Below are 27,284 nucleotides of genomic sequence, written 5' to 3'. Positions count from 1 at the left end.
ACCTCAGTAGGGGGAGAGGGCATGCTGCGACTGCCCGAGACCCTCTATCCACCCACTATGATTAGGACACCAGCACATACACACACACACACACACACACACACACACACACACACATCACTTAGAAAGAAATTGATACACGCAGTGAGAGGTCTCAGTTTATTTTTAAGGCTGTAACACGGCGAGAAAGACTTTGCACCAAAACTCTATCCTGCAACACTCGACTATCTGTGAGAGTCGGCTGGAAAGAGAATCAAAAAAGTCAGTAGGAACCGCGCACACACTCACACACAGAGGAGAGGATGAAGAATGAGAAAGACAGAGGACAAAGCGATAGAGAAAAAGGACTCCGAGAGAACAAAATAATGAGTGTTAGATAGTGAACAAGGTAGCGTGAGATGACACATTTCACGCCGCTGGCTTTGCTCGCTGCTCACTTCAACACATCGCATTAGATGGAAATGTAACATGTTCTCTTCGTGGGGAAAATGAGTGACTGGCTGGCTGAAAAGCCGGCTGGAGTCTGGGCTAGGGAGTCTGTGAATTGGTCGGCTGGCCGGCTGGCTAACTGGGCGGGTGAGTGGTTGTTTCATTCGGTGACATCTCGGCTGGACGATTGGCTCGGTGGGGTCGGCGGCCGCTCGGTTTGTTGGCAGGGTGGCGGGCCAGTTGGCGAGCCGGGCTTGTTGGTGGAATGACTGACAAAGTGGCAGTTTTTGTGGATGTTTGACTGCATGGTTGACGTCTTTGGCTCTCTGGCTAATTGACTTGGTTAGTGGAAAGGTAGTCATCACCAGAAAGCATAAATTGTTTGTTCAGATGCTTAAAACTTGCCCCATAGTGGTGGTTTGGGGGTTTGGGGGACACAGACAATGAGCAGCAATGTCCCTGTTTTGAGTGTGGTCGGGGGGCCTTTGTAGCAGATCATTCCCCATCTCTCTTTCCCACTTCATTTCCTTTTATTTCTCTGCTGTCAAAGATGCCCAAAAAAGCCTTTAAAAAGCCCGTTAACCCAAAGGAACTTTTCCAGGGACCGAGGGACCATTGCAGGAACTCGGGGACCTTACCTGCATTTTCAGTCCTGGGAACCAGGGTCTATGGTTGGGGTGACTGTGGCTCAGGTGGACAGAGGTGGTTCTTTAATAACAAAGCTGGGGGTTCGATCCCCAGCTCCTCTTGTCCGCATGTCAAAGTGTGCGTGAGCGTCACGTTGAACCCCAAGTTGCTCTCTGGGTGCTGCTGGTGTTAAATGCAGAGGTCAAATTTCACCACGTTGTGCCATGTACGATTTTATGTGAGGATAAATAAAAAATAATATTTAGTTTTCTTCTTTTTAGGGCTGACCTGAATACTTCGAAGCTTCAAAGCTTCGACCGTTGCCATGGTAATTGACCTCTAAATCAGTATTTGAATACTTTGTTTGTTTTTATATAAGTACGTAATAATAAAGTAAAAATCCCCAAATAGCCCACGAAATAAAGAATAATCCCACAATATTATTCATTATTCATATTCAACATGAATTATTATTAGTTACTCTCAGACGGATATCGCTGTTTGTAATGTGTAGAGGTGTGTGTGTATACAGTAGTGCGACAGCGAAGCTTCGAAGATCAAAACAATGGTAATCAGGACAGCCCTACTTTTTTTTTTAACATTTGGTTCCTCAGCCACTGGTGCCAAAACGTCTCTGCCCTCGAGAGTGGCTACGCTGTTCAGACAAGACTTCATCACAAACTACAGTGAAGCACCAAAACCTCTTGGTTGTATCTAGTGAAGGCCGTCTGTTAAACAGTGTTGGCCGCGGTCGGAGGACGCGGGGGAGACCGTAGCTTTGGTCTCCAGGACCGGAGTCTCTGCTGTACTCTGCTCCTCTGTCTGCTTTCACTCACACACCGCTTCTCACTCTTTCGCTCCACTCTCACGTGCATACGTGCACACTCCACACTGCAGAAGAGTTAGTTTAGCTCTGAGAATATCTAGTGAATGTACAGTGGACGTTTGTGCAGAAATAACTGCTGCAGCTCCTCCAGACCAACAGAGGTTTCCCGTGTCTTGTGAAGTGACGGGGCTCCGCAGAGAGAAACGTTATCGTCTCCGACCAAAACTCCGGTGTCTACCCTGTTCCCTCCGGCCGCGGTCGGGAGGCTGAGGCAGGAAAAGCCAACACTAGGATCAGCAGTGATTCATGGAGAGACCTTCGTCTGGTCAGCTAACATTACTGCCAAGCAGCTGAAATATAGAGTGATATTGTGCTTTTAGCTGACGTGTGTCTCCTCACTGTTTTGAGCGATGCTCGTTCATGTCTATGTAGAGCGAGCACAAGCGCGACCAACAGGACGCTGACTTTAGTTGACTTAACGGCCACAGGTGTCGCTGTTAACAAGCAATTACTGATTCTTACAAACAGTCCCTTTAGCTGTAACTTTACCGTTAACATCAAACAGTCTAATGTTCAGTAACTGGTAATTATAAACACTAATATTAGTAACCTTAACGGTACTTTATTAACTTGGGTTGAATAATTCCCTGTTGCCGCTGCAGCTGTCGTGAGGTCAGAGGCCGGTGGTATGTGCTGTGTGTGTTTGTGCTGTGTGTGTGTGTGTTTGCATGTGTTTATGTTGTGAAGGAGGTTTAATAAGAACTATGTGCGACACAGAACGTGCAGTCATCTCCGTTCATCTCCGTTCATTGTAACGTTAGCAGGGTATTTTTCTTTAAACTCTCCTCCTAAATTCATCCAATAATTAATTTTCACCCTCCTAGGTCCTATTTTTTTGTCCTGGGGCGTCTTAATGCTCGAGCCCTGCCCAGGATCTTATCGGAGCAGGATTGGCATCGCTGAACATTGCTCATCGTTCAAACACAAACCTTATGACTGCTACAACTTGTGTAGATTCACACAGTAAGAAGCACAGGATGCCTGTTCGGACCGAGGGTGGACATTTTTTGTGACGTTTAAAACAACGTTATTTAGTTGGTTCCCTAATGCTAAAAACAAGCAGTGAACGTGAGCAGAGTGAACAAGAGAAGCAAAACTTAATTTGCAGTTATACATTCTGAAGCAAAAATAGATATCCATAAAGCACTTAGCATACTGTTGCCTCTTTGGAGTCAGACACTCTGTCTGGAGTCTCCTTTTTATTCACATCTACATGTCTCCTTGGCGTCAGTTCATTACATCCAACTCAATGAGCAGAGTCGCTCCGCAGTAATAACCAAGATGACTGTGTTGTTGTTTATTTGTATGTGAAAATTGCATTACAGACGTGATTTTTAAATTTGTTATCGGTTTATCATGTCCTTCAGACATGGTGGAAATGCAAAAAGGAATGTGCATAAAGGACTTTAGTTCCCTTTAGACTTTGGTTCATGAGCATCCAACCCTGTCCCCTAGAACTTCTGTTTATGTAATACTAACGAGGTTTCCCAGTAAGATTATGGCGGGATATTGCCGCCTGGATTAAGTTCAAAGGAAATTTTTTTCGAGTGAAGGGATTGCTACGCTTTAGTACCGAATGCAAGTCGTAGGGAGGTTGTGGGGATGGATAGCCTGACATTGGCAGACTAAATCGCGAATGCGAATTACCCCGGAACCTCTCGGTTCATTTTTGATTTCCAAGCCATTCCAACCATTTACTAACATGTGACGTAGCGCTGAGCAACCAGTGACCAGGTCCACCCGGTGTAGATGGCCAAACACAGCACATTAGGGTGGGAGTTGGCACAAAGCGGGTGGAAACAAGACTCGGTCCAAACCGAGTATATGGCTGGACCGTATATGGTCAGTATGTGAATTTGTGGCTAAATTGTTACACAAATAGTCAGTGGTCATGTCTATAAGACAGCGCAGCATTTTTCTTAATGAAATAACAATCACTAGTTGTCTTCATTTTGAATTAATGGTATGTTTTATTGTTGTTTGAGGAGGAGTGGTTTCACACACAAACACAGACAGACCTGTCGGGTTCATCGGTGCAACCAACGGAAATGTTTAGTCGCACTCGACAGATATTTGGTCTCATAAAATGGTCGCACTTTGGAGCCCTGCATATAGAGATTAGTTGGTAGATTAAGTCGGAAGTATGGCAAACGCATCTTTCTTCTCAAGAAAAGCATTAAGCTTGGTTTATGCTTGCCATAGTGGGACGGCTGTGGTTAATTTAGACTTGGAGGTAAGCGACAGTAATAATTACAGTACACAAATGCAATGTTTGGCGGTACGTACGTCAGTGTTTAGTGGTTACTACTGTTTCCAGGCAACCTATTTTCCTTTCAAGTGTCACTCGTTGACTTCTTGCTTATCCACTGACTATTTTGTTTGTACGCTTCCTGGCGTTTTGGAGCATACTGCAACAAACAACTCGCTGAGCATAAACACCTCTGTGCATACTTTTAGTGCGCGCACCATCTACGGAGGCCCGCGCCACGGTGTCTCGCACGAGTATAAACAAAGCTTTAAGTGCCGTTTATTCTTCTTTTAGTCAAAATCTATCGTCCAGTTCGTTCAATACTGACGCGATAGTTCCAACTCAGCTGCAACTGTCTTGGTTGTTTTCCGAATTTCGTTAACGGTGCTCCTCTTTATGGTCTGTGCAAAGAAAACAGGAATTTGGCACCAGAAATCAGGTAGTCCTACATGCAGATGCTTCAAGTCACTGTGGACTATTCCAACTATACACATACAGTAACTTTTACCTGCTGCCGTGAGTGCTACAGATATTGTATTGCAAGAGGGGATAAGGTAGGACAATGAATGAAATGCAATGTCATCAACTATTTTGCTGCCATTCTACATTGTCAGCGAACATTTTACTGCAATTACATAAACATAATTTCATGGAGACATGGTTGAACTATCTGGTCAAAAAGGGGTGAATGTTGACATTTTCCTGACATGCGACATTTTGTGGTCGTATAACTAATGGCTGTCCCCTCTTAAGCCTGGGACACCCAAGGAATGTCAGGAGCGCGTGGCGGCTGCGTGGCGTGGTGGCTGCGTGATTCACGAGTCTGGTGTTCACACCAGCTGCGTTTTCTGCTGCTGCAGCTGCTGCTACCAGCCCTTTCTTTCTACATAGTTTGCCTTTTAATGGCCATTTCATTTATTATAAATATCATTTATATTTATTTTAGACAGAGAAAGGTTAAGAAACGTGTGGTTATTTGTAAATAATAGTAATAATCCACAATTAAAACTCTGTACTATATTCATTCATGGAGCGCTCCAAGTCACTGAATGTTCTAGAACACTGTCCAGCACATATTTCACAATAAAAGCCTTGTGTTAAAAAATGAAGGAATTCTGTCCATAGAAAAAACGCTTGAGGGCTTTTACTTTGAAATCAGCAGGAAGTGTTGATTTAAAAATAAGTCTTTATTTTTTTTCATCTCCGTAACATATTCTTCAGATAGATATCGAAACTGTACTAATGTTGCAGATATGATGTCAATATACTGTCAATAGATCATTTTCACTGTCTGTGACATATTCTACAGATGTTTAGATATGTAATCTGTGACGCGGGTAGTATGGCTGCTCTAACCTGTTAACACGGACGCCAAAATAAAAAAAGAACAGGTAACGCAGCCGCCACGCGTTCCTGGCGTTCCTGGTGTGTCCAAGGCTTTAGGAATAAAAGCAGCAGTAGACGGACATTGTTAAACCTCTGCAAACAATACTTAGAGAAGAGTTCAGGACGGATGATCGGTTATATAAACTGGCAGACTTTTACACTGGAGACCATAATATGCATCCCGTCTCTTTTAACCGTGAAGACAATCTTTTCTCTAAGACCTTACAGTAAGGTTGTGAATTATTTTAAATGAAAAATGACTGTGCCCTTTACCCTAACTATATCTAACCTAGTAGTTTTAGTTGCATAACCTTAAGCAAACCTTAACCATAGAGGTAGCTCATTAGAAAATGCTCATATGGGTCATTTTAAGGCACTGACAAACAACCAGGGTACTCTCTCTCAGCTATTCCCCCGTGGTATTGCTAGTAAGATGAACCACCTGTCTGTCTTTGCATTAGAGGATGAATCTACTCTCTGTGGACACAAGAAACACACACATAGTTGTCACAAGGGTGTTTTCTTATGCTAGCCAAATGTTTGACCTTTCTCTTCATCAGATTAACAGACTCTGAGCAGGAGATAAAGACGGCGAGTGGAAAGAGGAAGAGACTAAGAGATGAAGACAAACAGACAATGGCAGTAGGAGAGTAAAATAGAGAGGAGGGGAGAGTGAATTGAGAGCGGTCATTTGAAGTTTCTTTGGCAGTCCTTCCTCTATGACTTGGCAGCCATTGAGTCGGAACCACTCTCTTGCCAACGTGAACTGACGTGTGCCAGTGCATGGCAACTTGAGCCAACGCCTGCTGCCCTGGCCAGTCTTTAAAAAACAAAAGTAGGCCTGGGTTTGACACTTTGATGTTCAAGGGGGTTTAGGTTGCTCTGAAATACGATCTGACTCGGTGGAGATATGGAGGAGAGGACTACGTCAGAGGAGAAAGGAGGGCAGAGGAGGATGTGGGAAAACCAAGCAACCTGTGTGTCAAGTGTCAGAAATACGGCTCTGTATAGCAAAGGTGCTGCTTTGAACATCTATAGCTCTCGTCTAAGTGTCTAAAAAAAAACCTGATTCACCTATGTATCTCAATTTGTTTTTTACGATTTTGAAATTGTTTTTTTTTTAATGCCAGATTCGATATATTTGCTTAATTTGAGTTTATGTGGAGGTAGAAGGACGTTACCGATTTCATTGATGTAGTCTGAGTAACGTGATGTCATATCCGTTCCGTATCCGTCAACCAAAACAAACCGCCGTCGGCTGTAATGAGCCGAGAATAGTAAGTAGAAATCGGCGGAGGATTCACGTGGATACAACCTCCACCCTCACATTTTAAATTCAAAGAGGTAAACATTAACGATGTCACAGTACCAGAAATCTAGTACTCGATACCAATACTAGTGAATTTCCACGATTCTCGATACCAAATTTGATACCACGGTAAACCCCCCCCCGTCCCCCAAAAAAAACAATAAATCCCATATAATGTGTACGTGTGTCTATATATATCCTCAGACTGCAGTAGTTTAAATTCACTGACGTGGTGACATTTTACTGGCTATAGGCTACCAGAGGTGGGACCAAGTCATTGTTTTGCAAGTCACAAGTAAGTCTCAAGTCCTGAGTCAAGTCCCAACTCAGGTCTCGAGTCCTAAGCAAGCCATATGCGCTCTTCACCAAATGTAACGTCATTTTAACAGCAGAGTAACTGAATCACACTGGTGCTCAGTAACATAACGGTAGTTCTTCATGGTTTTCTCCTGCAACTTGATTGGATGCTGTTGGATTGGTTCAAACTAAGTGGATCTGGGGAGTTAAATGTAAGATAATAAAATGCAAGTCTCAATAACATTCACCGGAAATAAAGAGTCCAGAGTTCAATAAAAAAAAAAAACACTTTTCAGCGATTTAGCAATAAGCAATAAAAGATAGAAATTCAGTTTGTTCAGTTCAGTTTTTCCCCCACGAGTGAATCCTCTTCTCAAACATAGAGGATCTCTGCATCTCAGGCCCTGTTCAGACCTGGTATTAAGATGCGTCCTCAGTGATCGGATCACAAGTGGACAGCTTTAAGTACGTCTGTTCACACCTGGTATTAGAATGCGTCTCTACATGCGTCTTCAGTGGCCACTTCTGATCCGATCTCACTTCCCTGCTCTATATGCAAATAAACACGCAGTAAACACACGGCTAATACAGCAGACGTTGTGATGTAATATTACATGAATGTCAGTAGTAATATCCTACATATTCATTAATTCTGGTACATTGTATTAACATCGAAATAAAAGGTTATTGTACCGTCGGTACCGGCACCACTGCTTCTGCCAGAAAACAGCGGGTACAGAGCTCCAGAGAGCCGGGGAGGACAGAGAACAGGCGGTCGGACCATGGACTACATCCGGTTTTCAAAATAAGGTGTTAACAAAGGGAACTGTATACAAAATACATATTATGAAATATATTCAACAGAAGTATAAAACATTACATGTCCCTTATGAATAAAAAGGAAAATACCACTAATTTCTGAGGGAAATGTCTTTATTTTGGAAAAAAGGGCATAAATAATGTCTGACAGTGACTGATATATTTGACTTCAGTACATCTCTGACTCTGACATACATGCTGAAAATCAAAAAACATTTTTTACTTTATAAATTTGTTGATATTTTCCAAAGTAAAAGTCCCAAGAAGTGTGTGATTCATTCATTCTTTTTCTCCATGGTCTAGTGTTAAAAAAGTTAACAAAAATCGCAAAAAATCATAATATCCAATCATAATACGTATCGAATCGGCACCTAGGCATCGTGATAGTATTGAATCGGGAGATAGATGTATCATCCCAGCCCTAGTGGGTAAGTACATCCAATGTAAAAGACAAGGCTTGAAATCGGCGAGTTGAATGCTTTGTTTCCGTTTCAGTTTGTAGAAGACAAATGTAATCTTTAGTTGTCAGCTCATTGATTTAAAAGAATTATAGTTTCCTCTGAAATGTTCTTTTATCTACCTTGACATTTAACTAAGCTTTAACTTACTAACCTCCAGTCTCCACGACTGACATTGCCGGAGGACATGCATCATTTAATTAATTAAATTCATTTTGTAAAAAAAAAGAAAAAGAAAAATGTTAATAATCAAATGTTAATTTAGTGAGTTTGCTGTTCAGTTCCATAACCTCTCTGCTAAAGGTAAAGAAATTGATTTGAAGTATTCGTCGCAATGCAAACACACACAGATATAAATATGTTTCCATAAATATACAAAGAAGTACGTGAACTTGAACAGTTCCACACATGCACAAATTCACGGAAAATCAAGCTTGCACAACAACGTAATGTTAAATACAGGCCTGGGGGGGTAAATGCACTCAGTGCTGCACACAAATAATGCACACACATACTCATACACGCGCACACACACACACACACACACACACACACACACACACACACACACACATTCAGTGGAGTCACCTTGGCCAGGTGACACTGCTTTTCCCACACACACATTTTTCATACGCTTTCATGCTGTGAAACCCAAGCTAGTCCCTACACTACATGTTTTTTTTACCTCTTCACTCGTTCATTACCTGCAGAAACTACAACGAAGGATAAAGGTAGCTCACATCATTGACCATATTACTTATAAAATTATAATTTTCTTTCTGTTTATTCTATTTCCCACAGTTTTGCTTAAGTATACCTAGAACAGCTCTTCATATGAGAGTGCAGGGTACATGTGGAATCAGTCACCAGTGCAGCTAAACAACAGCACCACTGTGGGAACAATGGGAATTTTATACCATGACTAAGTTGGCACTACTTCATTTATCTGTCACGTTATGATGCTACAGGACCTACGTTGTAATGCTGTCTTTGAATCCACGTACGAGAAACTTTAAGGAAACTGATTATTAGAAAGTTGCAAGACGTTTTCTGAGGTTCGGGGTTAGATGTATGTTTATTTTTCATCTCTTTCTCTCTTGCTGGCACACACCAGCAGGCTGCTTGACTGGTTTCTGTACTGAAATGCAAAAATCTATCTGAGAAAAACTGGAAACCAAACATGTCCCATCGTGTATCTTTTTATTCCCAAGCTGTGTGACACGTCTTCCTTGTGATTTTGTTCTGGTATGAGACAGAAAGTAGTGCTGGACAAAATTTACAAACAAATCTTTCCTACTGATACTTTTGCCAGTTTGATATGTACAGAGTCTGCATGGTACGTAACTAGGGCTGTCAAAGTTGACGCAATTATAACGCATTAACACAATTTTAGATTTTCAGGGTTGTAATGGGCTCAGTTTTAAAGCCAGAGTGAAGATACTGGCATCATATGAAACTAGAAAACCTAAGGAATCCATTGGTACCAACCATACTACTACATCATACCAGCTTGTCATGAAGGAGGCTAAATAACACTCCAAAGTTGCGCTAAATGTTTGTGAGGAAAAACTGACGTGGCCATTTTCACAGGGGTCCCATGACCTATGACCTCAATATAAGTGAAAGAATATGGGTTTAATATGGATGCCCAGTCTAAGCTAATCCCATGCAGTTTGGGGCAAAAAAACAAGTAGATTTTTTGCATGCAGTGTACATTTGTTGTTTTGCCTATTCTAAAATGGTGTATTTCTGGTGTGTTCTTTATACTATTTCAGTTTTACTGAGTTTCAATGAAAATTAAAGCTGCAAGCAGCGATGAACAGGCCCTCGCACCTTCCCGCGCGTCGGGAGTACTGGCGGGACGCCGATCGACGCGGCCAGGCACAATGAAACCGTAACTCTGATGAGCGCAAGGACGCGTGCCACAAGACTCTACGACAAACGGTTCATGAGTTATGAAAGGGGGCGTGGTTAATGTGTAGGGGGCGGGGATAACAATGCCATTGAAACAGGAACTCTCTGCTGAGTCATATGACACCTCCCACAAGAGTCTATGACAAATGGAGTTTGTTAAAGTACGCGACCTATAAAACGCTAAAAATGGGCGAAAATCACATATTAAATTCAAAATGGCTGACTTCCTGTTGAGTTTTGGGCATAACTCTCAGAGGCTATTTTGTGCTTCTCCACATGTTTCATCTTTGTGCCGAGACCCTTAAAATATAAAATTTTTCACCGTGTCTGATAAGTCTGCAAAGTTTAACAACTTTTTTAGCATGGCAAGGCCTCAAAAAGGCAATTCATTTTAATAATAATAATAAACGCTACAGTTTCAACAGGGCTTTTGCTGGCCCGACGGTGTCGGTGCTCGGGCCCTAAAAATTGCAATATATTGCCTTGCATACATTATCACAAATAACGCAATACATTGAATCGTTACCCCAGTATCACAATATGTATCATATCGCCAGATTCTTGCCAATACACAACCCTATAACAGACTGATTAATACAAAAATATAATTATGCAGATAAAGTAGTCATTGAAATCCATGATGTCTGTGGTGAAAATTGTCCATAGGGGCACAGGGAAGGTTGTTGCTTATCAGTAGTGACACATATGGATCTGTGCCTCACAGGTTGGGGTTGCTGACCTTAACACATAATGGAATATCAGCACTCAAGTGGAACATACACACACTCATGCATACTGTAGATCTGCCCTTTTCTACAGCACACTGACACTTCTCCTACAGTGGAACAGTGTGTGAATTGTAGCTTAATTTACACACAGCATACACACAATACCTGAGAAACATGCATGCACATAGGCACCTTACACATAGTACACACATTGACCTGCCGTGGAACAAACACTGAGCCGGGTGGTTGCGACGTTGTACAATTCTCATGTGACAGTGAGTTGACACCGGTGAGTGTGTGTCACTCTGAGAGTGTGTGTGTGTTATTTGTGTGTGTATTCTCTTTATACCCCGAGACAACATAGTCAGGGGTATATAGTGCTCCGCTTGTCTGTTGTTCACGTGTCACACTTTCATTCCCGGAGCATAAACTCTGAAACTATTTAACTTAGGAACTTCAAATTTGGTGTGATGGTTGACGGTGAGGTCTAGTTGTGCCTTTTGGGGGTTAGAAGTCCAGGGTGCCCAAAATTCTTGCCGAAATGTAATTTTGGAACCCAGCGTCTATCGTCTGACAATGATTTAGCTTTTTATTGGTTTAAAATGAGCTACTGGTGAAACAATGTGGTCGTATGTTTTGGCTAAATAATGGAGCTACTAACGTTAACGGAGGTTCCATTGAGTTACATTATGATGCGTTCAGTAAAAATGAGTATTGGGCAAAGGCAAATTATAGCAATATCATGATGTGTTTAAATGTAATCTTGTCAAATTGAGTTGTGAGTGAGAAACTTGAATAAATACAGTTTGAAAATGTGTTCACAGCAATATAAAATAGATAATAGAGAGGGACTTATGACCTGTTTAACTTCATAACACTAGATCCAAGCAGCTTATAATACATCATTAAAACTAGTGATGCCTAGATTTTTTTAATCAAAGGAAATATTTAAATAAAACTACAATAATTGATTTCCTAATCATTTGAATTGTGTTTTTATGCATACAGTATAACCACTATAGATTACATTAACAAAGTGCAGTACAGTACTGTGTACAGCATCCTCCCACCCCTGAAAAATAGGGCACCCCTGGAAGCTACCCTGTAATTCCAACACTGGAATTTAACAAGCAAACAATGTTTTTGTCTAAAATATATTAAACATTGAATAATATCAGTTCTAAAATGTTATTCCTTCATTTAGCGCAGAGATTTCAAAAGTAGCAGATACAATTTCTGACCGGATATCTGCTGGCTACACGGGAACCCCACAAATCTACAGTAGCCCCTTGCCCCCAGATAGCCGATGGGTTCAGAGATTGAGGACTTTTGTAATCATTATAAAATGACACACAATTGCACCCGCTGTTGTTATGGATGAATGTCTAAAGTAGCTGTTACTTAAAGCCCCCCTCCAGTGTAATTTGGCATTTCTATGATATTTCATATGTATTTAAGTCATTTCCTAACTAAGGTGATTAAACACACTGTTTGCAACATTTTTTGACAAATTATTTAATTTTGTGCTCAAAGTAAAAAAAAAAGAAAAGAAGGTTGTTGCTAAAATGGGAATATGACGTATGAATATAGTAGAAGCTGCAAGTCATTCGTCATCCTCCAAATTTGCGTCTGAGCGGCGGTAACCCGATAAATCTGTTTATCTGTCAGTTTGTCTTTCTAGTTAGTTAGCCAGTTAGGAGTAGTTACAATCACAGTGCAGCCCGGTGCGGTGTCGGTGCTGGAGCTGAGGTGAGAGTGGCCGGGTGCTTGTGGGTACGGTGCACCTCCAAAACATCCCGAAACTGCATTTCAAACAGCAGGCCACGGCAACATGTCTACCTGTCCTTCGCTGTGGCCGGCGTGTGACGGTGCTCCTCTGTGCAGCAGCAGCAGCCAGACGGCCGCCTCTTCAGGAAATGACGGTGAGAAAGAAAGCGAGGGAAAGAGAGTCGGTGTGTGGCTTAAATTCTTGTCTCATTTTTTAGATCTGGGTTGAAAAATTATGCATTCTGGTTGCCGTGGTAATGAATTACATCTTGAACATTAACCACGTACCCATTCTGTTTGAGAAAGAACGTAAACTGTAAAACAGGAAGTAAAACTGGCTGGAGGGGGGCTTTAAAGGTCCCATATTGTAAAAAGTGAGATTTTCATGTCTTTTATAGTATAACGCAGGTTAAAGTGCTTTATAAATACTGTTAAACTATCAAAACGCTCAATATACGGAGAAATAAACACAGCCCGTCTTCAGAAATTGTACGTTTGAAACAAGCCGTAAGGATTTATGTCGATTTGTGATGTCACAAATATACAAATATTTAGACCATTTCACGGTTTTAAACATAAACATTCTAAATGTGTCCCAGTTTATTTCCTGTTGCAGTGTATGTAAATAACATCAGCTGACAGGAAGTAAACATGGACCCAAACTGTTGCCTAGCAACGCAATTCCGTTACAATTCCGTTGCAATGCACTAAAACAGAGCATTTCAGACCGAGGGTTAATACAGGTATATTCAGACAGACAGTATGAGGAAAATATATATATTTTTTTAACATTACAGCATGTAAACATGTTCTAGTAGAAACACAAAATACAAGTATGAACCTGAAAATGAGCACGATATGGGACCTGTAAAAATAGTAAAATGAATTTCTTCTATCCATTAGCTAAACCCGTTTATCGTTGAGGGTCACCGGGGGCTGGAGCCAATTCCAGCTGTCATTGGGCGAGAGGCTGGGTACACCCTGGACAGGGGCCAGTTAGTGACAGGGCTGACACATAGAGACAGACAACCATTCACACTCACATTCACACCTATAGACAAGTTAGAGTCGCCAATTAACCTAACCTGCATGTGTTCGGACTGTGGGAGAAAAACAGAAAAGCACCCTCTCGCTGTGAGGCGTCAGTGTTAACCACAGAAACTCCACTGATAACAGCAGATTCATTGCACCATTCGGTGGAACGTGTCTAAATTAAACACTGAACAAAGCTTTGCACAAGCAGAATTTAAGACCTCATTAATGCAACATAACAGCTTGTTTGCTAATACATGCATCCTTATGTAGAAGCAGATACTTGCATGCACAGAAATGTGTGTGTGTGTGTGTGTGTGTGTGTGTGTGTGTGTGTGTGTGTGTCTCTCAGCATGCGCAGGTGTCCGCGCTCTCTCTCGCTGCCTGTTAGTTAGATTGATAGTCAAATTAATCCGCAGCTCCGTCCAGGTATAAACACGCTGCCTGCTGGCCAGGATACATCCCCCTCTATTAACGCCATAATTCAACGCACCCTCCAGCTGCCTGCTCCGATCATAGGAGGGTAATTGCAGGGAGGGTGCGTTTGATTTATTGACGGGGAGGATATGGCGGATTACAGGTTGATTTGGAGATTAATTTATGGCTCATTTTGCGATTTTATGTAATTGGAATTTGTGGTTTTTGGAGAGCGCGAGCACAAACACACACACACACACACACTGACACACTCTATGAACAAATATGAAATATTAGCAGTCAGCCAAAGTGCAGAGAGCCTGGAGTTGTACTGTAGGAGTGATGCTGCCCTGCTTGAGGACACTTTGGAAGCGATTGTGGATACAGTAGCAGATGTACAGCAATCCCATCAAATTATGATCAGAGAGCAATGATGAAAAAAAAAACACTATAGCCTCAATACATCTGCTGTCTGCGTGTCAGTGTGATAGCCTCAAACGGTACTTTCAACTCGAACACGAACTTCTGAAGTGAAGACTCCGAGAATGGATGGAAAACTAATCCAATTAGTCCTAATTTGTAGTGATTTGCATTTTACAACATGTAATGCAGTTTTAATTTGATTTACAGTATTTGCTTCCTTTTCATGTTGCTAGTTGCATTGAAAGATGCTCACACCTGGCATATATTTCAGTATGGTGGCTCATTCCTCATTCGTGTGAACTCAAAAACACAGACACACACATACACGCTAGGGGTGTAAAAAAATATCCAATCATGTTTTATGATAATGTATCAATACTCAAAAACACTATTGATTGTAAAGATGAACTCAGTTAATGCTTTATTTCATTTGCAGAGAGATGCAACCTCTCAGTGTATGTTCACTCTCATAACATTCATATGGTGGAGGTGTGTTCTTTATACTATGACAGTTTTCCTAAAATTAGATTTTAAAAATCGCAATATACCGCCTCGCTTACAGTATCGCAATTAGGGATGCACCGATAACGCTTTTTTTTCAGACCAAGTACAAGTACTTACATTTGAGTACTCTCCGATACCGAGTACTGATACGAGTACTTCTCTGTGCCAAAAGACCCTCGTTAACAGCCAGCTGGAGGGTGTGAGCGACACACGGCAGGCTGGGGAGTCCCGCATACGAGGCGGTGCGACGCTATCGGTTCTAGGTCAGCTTGTAAAGGCTCGGGGTGAAGGTGGCTCGCGGCCGCAGCTTTACAGCGCTCCCCGCCCAGACCTCGCCACACCGTGGACAAAGCTCGTTGTGCCCTCTCTCCCCGCCGGGGACTGCCCCCTGCTCCCGGTGCGACTGTTGACCGGAGCGGACTGTCCTCAGTGCACCCCAACGGCGTTGTGCTGCCAGATCGGGGCTCAGCCCACGTATGTGGGTTGCGTATGTTGGCAACCCACGTCTTGAAACACGGACCAAGGAGTCTAACGCTTGCGCGAGTCAGAGGGTGCAAGCAAAACCCTGTGGCGCAATGAAGGTGAGGCCCAGCGGGGTCGGGCGCACCACTGTAAAGTGGTATCGGTGCCGTTGTATCTGAGACGTTTTGAGAGTACGAGTACGAGTACATGAGCACAGTATCGGACCCACCGATACCGATACCGATACTGGTTTTATTCAGAGCTGTCTTCAAGTGCAAATACAGGCGATCCAACTGTACCCTTTCTTAGCCATGTTACAAAATAACAAGCGACACACACACACAAAAGCTGTGTGTGTGTGTGTGTGTGTGTGTGTGTGTACCCGACTTGAGTTAACTTAAAACTTGCGGATAACATAAGGGTTATGAATGTCAGCCACTCACATTAGACACAGAATGGCATCCACAAATCTTTCCTTTCACCTTTTAAATCACTTTTTTCACCTCATAAATCTCCAGGAGGACAGGACGCAGCTTTACTGGGCCTATTTTACTGGCATTAGATTGTCAAGTCAGGCCAAATTTATTTGTAAGGCATGTTTGTTACTTTCAGTAAGTCCTGCCCAGGGCAGCAGAGGACACACGTTTAGAAAACCACAAGAGAGAATTTGTCACAAGGGTTAATTTCACAGCAATGGAATAATGAGCAAATGTGGTTGTTCACACTTTAACTCATTTACTATACAGCAGTGGTTTGGACTCGAGTCACATGACTTGGACTTGAGTCAGACTCGAGTCACAAATCTGGTGACCTTAGACTCTACTTGACAAATTAAAAAAAGCCTTGACTCGACTTGGACTTCAACACCAGTGACTTGTGACTTCAGTTGGACTTGAGCCTTTTGACTTGAAAATGATTGATACCTTACCCCAAGCATAGAGATGAAAAAGTATGTTATGTGCCAAGAATCAATTCATTTCCCTTCATTTCCTGAATCAACTTAAAGCTATTCATTCCCAGCAAGTAGATACATCATTTCCCAGATCCACTTTGTTTGAACCAATCTGTCAGCTTCCAAAAAGTTGCAGGAGAAAAACTATGAAGAACTAACATTACGTTACTGAGTGTCATTTGGAAAAAATTATACCAAAAATAATTTTGCCTGCCTACAGAAATATGTAGTGGTCAACAAACATCGAATTGCATTATGTAAAATGTGCAGGTTGAAAAATCAAATGTTTTTGTTAAAGATAATTTTTCACATTTTTATTGCCTTTATTTGTGCAGCTGGAGAATGACAGGAAAGGGAGGAGAGAGAGGGAATGAGAACGTATACTGCTAAGAAGTGAAAGTCAATTATACATTCCATTGAAACGCCAGCGCCCAGAAGACGAGCTAAGCCTCCGCCATTGTGGACTGTAATCGAGTCGAATACCATAATGACGGCATTAAACGTCCGCCTACAACGTGCCGTACAAAAGAAAAACAAAGTTATTTCTATTCTATTGTCATATATTTAATGTCTCTAACGAAAAACCCAGGGTGCTGCCAAGGATTCAGCTTACATGGGGCGCACATTCTATCAAGTGAGCTAAAAGGTTACCCCAAATGGTATTACATTTGGGGAAGAGCAAATTATGACTCGTGTAGGACTCAAAACTCAAAGTTTAAGACTTGGAACTTTAGTGCAAAGACTTGAGATTCACTTGTGACTTGCAAAACAATGACTTGCTCTCACCTTTGCTGTACAGGATATGAATGAAGGTAAAGACTAGTTCAACATTTTGAGAAATACACAATTACTTTATTGAAAGACAGTTAGATGAGAAAACCAGTGCCACTCTCATGTCTAAATGATAAATATGAAGCTACAGCAAGCAGCCTGTTAGCTTAGCTTAGCATAAGGACTGGAAACAGGGGCCTCTTTAAAACTTATAACACATAAACCCTCCTAAAATCACAATGTGCCATTTTTACACTTTAAAGTCTGTGTAAAGCAAAACTAAAGATGAATTCTTGGTTTGTCACACAACAGAAAAATGTGTTACTAACCACCCAGCCAAATTTGAATGATTAAACAAATCACCAAGTATAAATCATCAAAATCATGTAAAAATCATCAGTATTCTCTGCTCTGAGATGCTGGGGGGTGTGTCACTGAAGACGCTGAAACCTCTCTTAATACATCCATGGCTGAAACCACGCCCACTATAGGGGAAGGTGCAGCCTGTCAGGATTCCCTCAGTAGCGGCGAGTGAACAGGGAAGAGCCCAGCGCCGAATCGCAGTCCGACGGGCGGATTGGGGAAATGGGGCCTGAGTCCTTCTGATGGAGGCTCAGCCCGTGGACGGTGTGAGGCCGGTAACAGCCCCCGTCGCGCAGTGCCCCGGGGTTTCAACTTGGCGGGTTAGGAACGGCCGCTCGGTGTGGGTGGATCTCCTCTCCCCTCTCCCCGGCGCTGGCAGGCGCATTATGTCCGGGGCGGTCAGTCGGCTTGGAAAGGCTCGGGGCGAGGGTGGCTTTACTGCGCCCCCCTACCGGACCTCGCTGCCGGGGCCGCGGACAAAGTGCTTGCTTTTGTGGTCCTGGTCGTCTCAAAGACATTCGTGGCCCTGGTACTCCATACTGACTATTCATTTTTTAGTTAATTTAGTTAACAGAAAAATAATAAATCTACATAGGACATGGGATGGATTACAATCATGAAAATACAATACAAAACAAAAACCAGTAATGGGCCTTGAACCCTGAATCATGTCAACATGACTCACATGCTCTACCGGCTGAGCTAACCAACATAACTTTTGACCATATTCTGGGTTTGTATTTTGGCTTTCAAAAACCACGTTTGTGAAGATGGGTGGGGTTGTGTTAAGGATGACTCCAGTTTGTCATCGAGCCATGATTTCAGCCCCGCCTAAAACACCCTGAACACAAAACTGGGCAAAAACAGTTTAACGGTCTAACTCCACAATCCAGTACTACAACGTTCAGATTCTGTTTTCAGTCATTATTTTCCAACATTTAAAATGTGTTTAGAAACAGAACTCTGAATTTCCTTTACACGGTCTTTAATAATAGTATGTTTTTGCAGAGTTCAATACTGCACAATTCCAACAATACTGAAAACAAGTGGCTCTGCCACCTCTTAGTGATAGCAGGGCTCTCAGCGAGCAGCCCCTTTGTTTGCTAATGGAGTGAACAAACCGTTTAATATTTCTGCCATCCTTACAGTCTGACATGTAATACCTTTTTTTGTGTGGAAGCAATAATCCTATTATCAGGACTTATCTCTCAATTACACGGTAAGACTTTATTTCCTACTGGTAGTGGCAAGCCGAGGTACAGGATGGTGTTGCTGAAAAGAGATTAGACTGCCAATAACGTCGACATGCATCCCATAAATGATCCCGATAAACACATAGTGCTGTTAACGCTGCTTTGTTGGCCTGCAAAGTGTGCACGTCTCATGAGAATGAAATAGCCCGAGGCTGTGAAATGCAAACACATCTCTAATAAGATCAAGATGAACCATAAATACCATCCCTGCACAATCTAATCTGTAGCACTATATTAACTCTGTTGTTCAGCATTTCAACATCTTTGCTCATTTTTCTGTTTCTTGCAGCCATTTTCTTGCCTGCTTAATAAAGTCCTGTGCCACATAAATGTCCTCCTCCTTCCCCTTGACAGATATTCACATTAGCAGCTGTCTTAAGGGCTGAGATGTTCCATTAACAGCTTTTATCTACAGGGCGATCTAGGGGGAATCATAATTGTAAGAATTTCACCTCAAAGACAAACTTCTGGCGTTTCTTGGTGAAAACAGAAACGGTTAAAACCAAACTTTCATCTTGTGTTCGTCCTATATTATATTTACATTTCTTGTCCACACTTTTACAATCTAATAGTCTTTGTCAATGAGATCCACCATGAAGGCTGTACATGGCAGGCACGGACATGGAAATAAATGGCTAATTTCTAAGATTGCAAAAGTGCAACATTTTGGATAATATGCTTATTCGCTTTCTTGCTGGATTTGGATGACAAGATTGATACTCTCACATGTCTGTACATTAAGTATAAGACTACAGCCAGTAGCTGGTTAAATTAACTCAGCATAAAAACTGCATGGAGACATGGTGAAACAGCTAGGCTGGCTTTGTCGGCTGACTTCCTAAAGTCTTGTCGTCACCATGAGTCGACTTCAGGAAATTGTTTCAACTGGCACACATTTATTTATTATTTTTTACCCATATCAGCAGCTATAACCCAATAATAATCTTCAACTGTGCAATACTCTGGTTTATTCTGGCATTAAAGGTCCCATATTGTAAAAAGTGAGATTTTCATGTCTTTTATATTATAAAGCAGGTTTAAGTGCTTTATAAATTCTGTTAAACTATCAAAACACTCACTATACGGAGAAATACACACAGCCCGTATTTAGAAATTGTGCGTTTGAAACAAGCCATCAGGATTTCTGTCCATTTGTGATGTCACAAATCTACAATATATAGACTATTACACGGTTTTAAATGTAAACATTCTAAATGTGTCCCAGTTTATTTCCTGTTGCAGTGTATGTTAATGACATCAGCTGACAGGAAGTAAAGATGGACCCAAACTGTTGCCTAGCATCGCAATTATGTTGCAATTCCATTGAAATGCACTAAAATGGAGCGTTTCAGACAGAGGGTAAATACAGGTATATTCAGGCAGACAGTATGAGGAAAATAACGTGTTTTTTTTAACATTACAGCATGTAAACATGTTCTATTAGAAACACAAAATACAAGTATGAACCTGAAAATGAGCACGATATGGGGCCTTTAATATTGCGTTTATTTATACTGTAGTGTACACTTATACTAGTCTTGCATTTTTACACACTTAATCATAGAACCCATTTTTTTGCCAGAGGGAGGGATGTTTTTCCCAAAGCTTGCCGCTGTATTTCTACCCTCTACATTAAAGAAGGGTGTTTCATTCAGCTGTGAGTGTGACTACAAACGAAGTTCCCCTCTGCCACGGAGTGTGAGGGTGTAGGGGCTGGATTGGAATGGGGCCGTTGTCACCTTTGAATCGAGCTAAACTAGCTGTTAACATTTAGCGTAGCTAAGCTAACCGGCTGGCTGCAGCCACTGCTTTGTTGCCTAATATTTAGTCTACAGTCATGAACGTTGTAATGATCCTCTCATCTAACTCTGGGCAATAGGGATGTTAATAATGAACCGTTTAACCCTTAACCGACATTTATTATTTTAACCGATTCACGCTATCGGTTAAAACGGTTAAAAGAAATGTTAATAATTCATTAAAAAGCTGAGAAAAACTCGTCTCTTTAATGAGAAAAGCTGGTCCACCTTAAGAGGCGGAGCCGGCGTTACAGATACAGGAAGTGTGCTCCCGTCTATAACTCGCTTGAGCGAAGGAGTTGTAGTTTTGTAGCATTTATCCACCTACAAATAAACTGTACATACACTGTCTGCTACACCTACGTTCACAGCTAGAACGCCACCGACAACACAGTCGGTCAGAAACTCGCTGAAGTTACGCCGCGCTGACAGAGCGTATGTGTGTGACTACAGCGGGCACGGAGTCACCGGCAGCGCTAGCAGCTGCTAACGTAGCACAAACACACACACTGTTTATAGGCCAACCGCTATCGTTAATCCGGACAGACAGAGTGTTCGTTACCCCGGGCAGACACACAGCTGTCAACCTGCTAAACTAAACTAAATGGTGGAGACTTTTACTAGGAAAGTGGCTGCATGTCGGCGACACTACACGCAGCATTGTAGCTGCTAAGTTAACGCTCCTGGACGGTGAACTAGGTTCTCAGTTGTCTGTTGTCCTCAGACACTGCAGCTGGTACACCGCTGCATCCGAGGCACAAATCTTGTTGGTTAATAATCGGTTAAAGAGGGTCGGTTATCGGTTAAGAAAATGTTTCTAAATTAGCATCCCTACTTGGCAAGAAAGCAAAAAAGTGTATTTGGTTTTGCCAAAATGTGAACTGGTTCCTCAACATATTGTGGATCCAGTGGTTGGAGTGGTCGGAGTGTTGGGTTTCCATTTATACAAATTACACTATTTGATCAATTGTCTGCTGGCGAATCACACAGAGGAAGTTAAAATCAGGGAGGAGTGCTGAAGATATATCTGTTGGCAAGGAAAATGATGAAGTGATTTCAAACATCTTTGATTCCCAAAGTTGACTGAAGTTGTTCTTGGAAGAAGCCAATTAAAGGAAAGTTCCAACCTCAAATATCTCAGAAAATACACTGGAACTGCTGTGAGATGTTTGGGGATGCAGTTTTACTTTTTGGTGTCCCTTGTCTTTCATTCTGCCCCATCTGCTTCTGCTTTAATTAGTGGTTTCATATATTTCCCAGAATGTCCCAAACAAAGGCAATGAACATCTTGTAATTAAGTGTGGGAGGAATATAATAAGGCTAAGGCTAGATTGAATCTGTTAGATATTCATTTTTAGTGACTGGATGTTCTCTTTTTCTTCTAATAATCTCAAATATATTCAGAGTTGGATATTACTTCTTTCCCTCGCAGGTTATTGACAGAAAAAAATTACTATCCCCGGAATATCAAGTCTCCTTACTGATCATATGTACTTACTTTAGGTGCAAAGACCGTTTTGTCATTAAATACAACAAAATGTGCAGCACTTGCATTAATGCGGCAGTAGGCAGTATATTTATGGCATCATTGGGCAAAAATTCCATATTAATCTTTCAGGTAATTAAAGTGTTCTGAGAGAAAACTAGACTTCTGCTCCTCCTCATGGCTCTGTTTTCAGACTTTAGAACATCTAACCCGGGAGACGGGAGACTTTGACCAATCACAGGTCATTTCAGAGAAAGAGCGTTCCTATTGGCTGTTCATTCAACGGAGGCAGCTGTCAATCACTCGTAAACTCTGATCAAACGGTCAAACTAGGCAGCGCTGATCAAATATGATTTAATATTCTGTCACTGTAATGCCTAGTTCTCGCGTAAAATAATACTGTTTAGCTGTAAAATGAGAGTTAGCTCCGGCTGGTGGGCGTTGCTTGGCATTTCATAAACTGATCTCATGGCTGCCGGGTCACAAACTTTCTCATTTTACAGCTAAACAGTACACTACAAGATGATTCTGAAAACATTTTATGCGAGAAATAGGCATTACAGTAACAGAATATTAATTCATATTTGATCAACACTGCCTAGTTTGATCAGAATTTGATTGACAGCTGCCCAGAGACAGCAAGGCTCCAGCTCGACCCTGATTGGTTGTTTTCCTCCGGTCTGTGAAATCCTGCAGATGCCGTTAGGAGCACCGGAGAACACAGAGGCACATGATTTTTTTCAGATGACCTGTCTCATGCACTACTGTCATGACATAGAGACCGTTTTATTAAAATATATTTTTGTTATCATATTTGCTCCAACCTGCCTACCCCAGCTTTAAAGTACAGCAGAGGAACAGTGTGCAGCTCTTGCATTAAATACTCTTGTGTCTTTTACTTCAGGGCCATTTTACTAACTGAAGCATTTAAATGTATTCCACATATGAACACACACCCACGCACACAATTTGCATCCGTAAGAGGTGCACAGCATGCGCTAAATGCTTCTGACACAGCTTTTGCATCGCGGTCTAATTGAATCATCATGTTTATGGTGAGATATGCATAATACATCTGTCTTTACGTGGATGCTGTTTTACCGTTTAGTGTTGGGCTTCTGGTTCGTGGTTTGGACAGGCGCAGGGGGGAGAACACGGTGACAAAGGCTGATACAACGGTGAATAAGAGACGGGACGCAGCGGAGGACAAAAACAACAAGAGGAAGCTGTTTTAGTTCTCCTTTTTTTCAGTTCATCTCAGTTCAATGCGCGGCACTGGCATGAATGTATAGAACAATATCATCAAAGGCACAAGATGAAAGAATGTTTTAACATAAAATCCCTTTCAGCTCTCGGGATGCGTGAGTGTGTTTGTGCCGGTGCCCGTGCGAGGGCGGATCTGAATTGCTTTGAATTAAGATATGTCATCACATATCAGTATTGATAGCGCATGTGGAGGTTTACCACATGATTCATGATCCACATGCATCATTTGTAGTCATATTTAGATACACAAAATAAATTGTAGTACTTACAAGTGGAGGTGAGATAAAGTCATTGTTTTGCTTGTCGCAAGTAATGCCGGGTACAAACTACACACTACACAAGAATCAAGATGAATTTGGGCACGATCAACCCCGCCCCGCCCCTATTTGGATATTTTTGAAAACTGACATTTTCCCCCTCCGTTCTATCCACGCTAGAATGCAAAAATGATAAAGGCTACGTCAACGATACATCAAATACCAGAGAAGAGAAGAGCACGCATAGTGTACTTATTTTCCTTTGGCAGTATTGACAAATCAAACAACATCGTTCTGACACACGACCCAAGGTGCTATAGGCCAAAATGTGACTCGTGTGGATGGATGATAAGGTAGCATCAATGTAGCAACAATGGGGGATGATGTTTCCCTAAACGCTGTTTTACAGTACATGTCCATGTCCACACGGATACACAGCTACTGGAGTGTGAAAAATCACCTTAGAAGGCGTTTTCAAAATTCTCCGTATTAGTGACCTAAAAATCTGTTTGCGTGTGCACACGAGAGGCCAAAAAAGTAGAGGAAAATATCCTTTTTCAAAAATATCTGTATACGCATAGACAGGGCCTGAATCACTGGAGGAGAAAACAAGACGCTATAGGCTGGAGATGGATTGATGAGGAGGAGAGAAACTGAGCGATGGATGGATGGATAAAAGGCTTTCAAGGCCTGTAGTTCAATGCTCAGTGGTCTTGGTTAGGTCAATGACTTAAAAAGAAATCCCTGTGTCCCCTGTATGACACACGCACACACACACACACACACACACACACACACACACACACACACACACACATACACACACACACACACACACACACACACACACACACAGCACTGATGGGATAAGTGGTTTAGATCCACTTAGATGAGAGGTTATAGTTAGGGGACAATGGGTGAGTCCTGTGTGCGTGGGTGTGTGGGAGACAGGAAAAAAGAGAGATCAATGTGGTCTTTTGTGTCTGGAGGTGAACTTGGGAGAATACACTCAGCAAGGCCTACACACACACACACACACACAAACAATTGCTATCACCTTGAGCACATTTTAGGACTTCAAATCCAAAATGATGTTGAAAACACATTGCGTCATACACATCATAACAAACTTCAAAGTTGGTTATTTTTATTTAATTAGATGATTAGGCTCAAGGCTCACACTGTCACATGTAACATCATAACAGCAGGATGTAGTGTGTTATCTCTATACGCCAACATTGCACCAATAAAAAATAACAGCTCACATGTTCTCAACACAGTCCACAGAGCCTCCCTGTCTCGTAACTTATTGCTTCAGCTCACTTCCTGCACACCTGATCTAATTAAGAGCTGCATCTTAATTGTATAAGATGTGCAAACACAAGGCAGGAGTAAAGCTTCCTGAACAAGTTTAGGACTGGGTTAAGAAACACTGTTTATGTATTATTTATTATCCCAAAACTCCGGTGTCTCCCCTGTTCCCTCTGGCCGCGGTCGGGAGGCTGAGGCAGGAAAAGCCAACACTAGGATCAGCATTGATTCATGGAGAGACCTTCGTCTGGTCAGCTAACATTACTGCCAAGCAGGTGAAATATAGAGTGATATTGTGCTTTTAGCTGACGTGTGTCTCCTCACTGTTTTGAGCGATGCTCGTTCATGTCTATGTAGAGCGAGCACAAGCGCGAGCAACAGGACGCTGACTTTCGTTGACTTAACGGCCACAGGTGTCGCTGTTAACAAGCAATTACTGATTCTTACAAACAGTCCCTTTAAGTAGCATTAAACTGTAAACAGTACTTTGACATATTGTCACCTCATAAGGTTATTATGGCAAACAGTAAACAGTTGCTTATTTACACATCCAGCAGACATGTAGCATCATTATCATTTATTTGAAGTCCTGTCTCTGGGTACCTGATGAATGTAAGTCCAATATTCACTCTCCCATTGGTCTCCACTAATTCTCCTGAGGGAAATATCTGGCTCTTTAGCTGCTATATGCTATCAGCTATCTTCCAGTGTGTTCCAATCCACGTACTTATTTGAGTAGTGCGTGAATTTCAACGGGGTAGGGTCGTCTCAGATCGAATACTCTGCAGCGCACTGACCGGAAATGACGATCGCAACATTTCACCGCGGCTCGCTACCCGCCAAAATATCTGCCTGCTTTGTTGAAGAAAAAAATTAAAGCATAGTGGAAATTACATTTCCAACGTCGTCGTCTACGATGTGTCCTCCTGTTAGCTGAAAATGCACCGGCATGTTTACGTATTGTATTGTTTTATTCTGTTATCTACGTATGTTTGAATAGTGGTCGTGCTCCCGCCCCTTCCGCTACGTAACCAAGATGGCGACAATTGAGTGTGGAAAGTGTCCAGCGTTCCACACTCAACAATCTGACCGTTTTGAGTACAACATTCGGGTACTTTGAGTGCACTTCATTTTGCCGTACTTCCCAGTGTGAACGCACTTATGCACTCAAAATAGTAAGTGTAAGTACAGAAGTACACGGATTGGAACACACTCTTCATCTGATGATAACTTGTCAGTATGTTGTGATCCTGGGCGAACAGCTTCAAGTGTTTTTTTTGGACCAACAGCTGCTTGCTACGACTGGAAAACAGTTTAATGAGGGCAGTAAGAGGGAACCAAAAATTGTGCTCTGTAAAGTCAAAAAGTGATAAATGCTTAATCGCTCTGTAGAGCTAACAGGAAGTGCAGAGTCAGGTGATGATTCTCCATGTGTTCATCCCTTTCACAGTACACATTGTCAATTAATTAGATCAATGGACATAGATCAATGAAGCTTTGAATTTATTTATCATGGACCATATACCAAAAAGTATTAATCTTAAGATAAATTTATCTACTGGCTATTCTGTTTTGTATCAAATTTCACTACTAGCCTCTTCCTGTTTTGCTCATGCATTACATCGCGCTCATGTTTCTGTAATAGTTTGAAGGACATATCACGCCAATTTACATATTGTTGATTTATGCATATGATAGTTATTTAACTGTATATTATCCCCGACAGTGTTGTTGATGTTAATTAGTTGTGTATTTCTGTGTCAGCTATCGTTTGAGTTAGAGCAGCGCAGTGAACGCGCATACGCGGCCGCCATTAAGGGTCATTGTACAATTCCTCAGATCACCCTCTGTGCACTATGCTCATTGTACCTAATGAGAGCCTGAGTTTGCTATTTGTTGACGCTCCCTTACAGTTATGAAGGCTGTGTTCTCCTTATTTTATTCATGGTTAAACTGATTAGCTTGCATTGAAGCATGCTTCCATGTGTATTTCATACCATACTGTTTGTTAATTAGTACTACATATTACTAATGCCTGCACATGTTTTCTATTTTATTTTCTGTATTTCAGTAACCACTATATTCACACATCTTCACACAAAGTTTTTATAAACCATCTA

The 27,284-nt window shown here is 41.8% G+C and overlaps 1 protein-coding gene across 5 annotated transcripts in view; it reads left to right on the top strand.

The window, feature by feature from the left end:
- The window catches only part of il1rapl2 (interleukin 1 receptor accessory protein-like 2), a 566,284-nt gene that overhangs the window by 348,147 nt on the left and 190,853 nt on the right, over window positions 1–27,284 (top strand). The window lies entirely within an intron of this gene.

The sequence above is a fragment of the Sebastes fasciatus genome, chromosome 10 (genome assembly GCF_043250625.1).
Source record: "Sebastes fasciatus isolate fSebFas1 chromosome 10, fSebFas1.pri, whole genome shotgun sequence".
Lineage (NCBI taxonomy): Eukaryota > Metazoa > Chordata > Actinopteri > Perciformes > Sebastidae > Sebastes > Sebastes fasciatus.
This window is presented reverse-complemented; position numbering and strand designations above follow the sequence as displayed.